This window comes from Arachis ipaensis, chromosome B06, assembly GCF_000816755.2.
Source record: "Arachis ipaensis cultivar K30076 chromosome B06, Araip1.1, whole genome shotgun sequence".
Taxonomy (NCBI): Eukaryota; Viridiplantae; Streptophyta; class Magnoliopsida; order Fabales; family Fabaceae; genus Arachis; species Arachis ipaensis.
In genome coordinates, this window is record NC_029790.2 from 115,385,797 (window position 1) to 115,386,052 (window position 256).

Here is a 256-nt window from a genome sequence, read left to right on the forward strand (position 1 = left end):
TTATCTGTTAGTCGCTATAATTTTATTAAATTTGTAATTGAATTTTCACACTTTAAAAGTTTTTAATTGGTTCTTACACCAATTTTAAATTTATAATCATATTTTTATTATCGATCCCAAAACTTTAACTAATGGAATATGCTCAGACATATTCATTAATAATGTGAGATAGATAAAAATATTCTTGTAATATTTACTGCTAATAAAAAGGATTTAACTAAAAACTAGTATTGGAACTCAATGAAAAATTTTTAAA